The following is a 2,190-nucleotide window of genomic DNA, read 5'->3' as shown; positions in this document are numbered from 1 at the left end:
CCCGGGAACTCGGGCTCGCGCCGCCGCACCGGTGACAGGCTAATGAACGCTACCCTGCGCGGCTCCGCCATCCCCACTGTTCTGGCCCTCCGCTCTCGCTCCGGCCGGCGCTCGCTTCCTCGCCGTGCTGCGCGCGACCCGGCCGCCCTTCCGCTTGCTCTCCGTCGCTCTTCTTCCCTCCTCCACCCTCAGCCGTCTCCGCCGGCGCCACCGTGAGTGCAGACCGTGTCCCCTTCCCCGCTACTATGTTCTGGTGGGCTCCACCGCCATCGCTAGGGTCGCCGCAGCCGCCATGTTGGAACCCCCACATAAATAGAAGCAGGCCGCTGAGCGGGCGCATGCGCACACCGGAGACGCTCGCGTCCACAGTCGTGGCTGTTGCTCAGTTTTCCTCTTTTCCTCTCTACAGCCTGGAGTCCAGGCCGGCCGGCGGAAGTGACGTCACGCCACGGGCTGTTACTGTGGAAACGGAGACGCCGTCTGCGCCTTTTTTTTTTTTCCCGCGAGGGAGGGGTCTGGGGTTTCCCGTGTGGCTTCCTATTGGCACCCGGAAGCCGGGGCGCGCCACCGGCTCTCCCGGGCGAGCCGGGAGATGTGCCTGGGACCAACCTATGCATGGCTCCCGGTCCCGCCCTGCGTTTGCCCTCCGCTCCCTAGAACTTCGCAGGGACTTGACTGTTCCAGGCGGACGCCCGGAAAGGGAAGAGGATCCAGTAGATGCGCGGTCGTGTCTGGCTGGCTGCAGCCAGGCTGGCCCCCAGGCCTCCCCTGGCCTCGCCGGCCTCCTCCCGCCTCCCCTTCGAGACCCACGCCGGTGTTGGTGTAGCTCGCCCGGCCGCCATGGGCACCGTTTGTAAAATGCACAGTAACGCGCCCGAGTTGAAAACTTGAACAAGCAAATAAACGGTTCCGAATGTATGCGTAAGGCCCAACCTGTTGAAAGCAATGGAATCCGAACTTCGTTGGAGGATTTGATGGAGTTTTAGAGGATTTGTCCCTGAAAGGGTAAATGATCCTTCTCACGGTGGTGGGGAGGAGCGTACCTGTGCTACAGGAAATTCCGACTTTGCCGTTGAGAATTACTAGCCATTTGAATGCATTGACAGTAAATTGAAGGCTACTCCATCCACATCCTCAAGGGAACCCAAGCCTCCTGTAAGTCGCATTTAACTACAGTAACTCTTGAGGACTCTGAGTTAGTGACGTCAGAGACATTTTTAGTAGGTTCAGAGTTTTTTTTGCCAAGGTTTTGTACCAAAGAGGCAATGATGATTTCGAAGTCATCCTAGCTCTCTAAGGTTAATATTATTCCCCCATGGCATCACATTTTAGCCCCATCTTCCTTTCCCAGGCTCCTGATTCCTAGTGGGATCGATCTTTGGACTGGCAGACCAGCACCTAGGTGACCTTGCCCTCAGACTCTCCTATTCCATCAGTCTGACCATGTGGTCGTTGTAAAATGCTTCTAAAAACACATTTGTTATATCATTCTCTATCTAAGCTAGAATTTACATGCAAAGTAAAGTCTTCCACACGAACCCAGACAATACAGACTGATGTCCAGGGGACTAAACCATTCTGTGGGGCTGTCACTCTGCCAACATTATCTTCTGTTATCTTCTAGCACAATGGGGTGTTTTTCCAACTTTATGAAATAGAATCCCTTTATGAAATAGATTCGGCGTTGCAAACCAGTGTACACACATGTACCTAGTAGAAATACAAGTTTCTTAATATTTACCTGTGTAGGAGGTTAGAAAAAATTTTTTATAATACAATGTAGAAACAAATCATCTTTACCTTCTGCTCCAGTACCAGAAAGTTGGGGTGTGAGCCGAGTTTTCCAGAACTCCCTGAAAGAGGGACAGGATCTTGCAGAGCCACAGATGTGCCTGGAAAAACACAATACCCAGGGAGGAAAGGAAATAGCAGTATCATCTTGTAAATGGTAGATGGTGTGTCTGTGAACTATATTTTTGTTGTTACATATATCTGGCACAAATGTTACTCGAAGTAGTAGATTCTAATGTTCTGTGGTAACCAACTGATATGTTATCACCAAGTAGTTTCTTATTTGTCAGTCTGATAATTTATTTTGTCACCAAAAAGCTTATAAACCATATCCATCAATGCTGGATAAGGAAGAGTTCTTAGTGTGATCCATTATTTCTTTTGCCACATCAGTAAGCA

Source organism: Dipodomys ordii, unplaced genomic scaffold, assembly GCF_000151885.1.
Source record: "Dipodomys ordii isolate 6190 unplaced genomic scaffold, Dord_2.0 Scaffold56, whole genome shotgun sequence".
Taxonomy (NCBI): domain Eukaryota; kingdom Metazoa; phylum Chordata; class Mammalia; order Rodentia; family Heteromyidae; genus Dipodomys; species Dipodomys ordii.
This window is presented reverse-complemented; position numbering follows the sequence as displayed.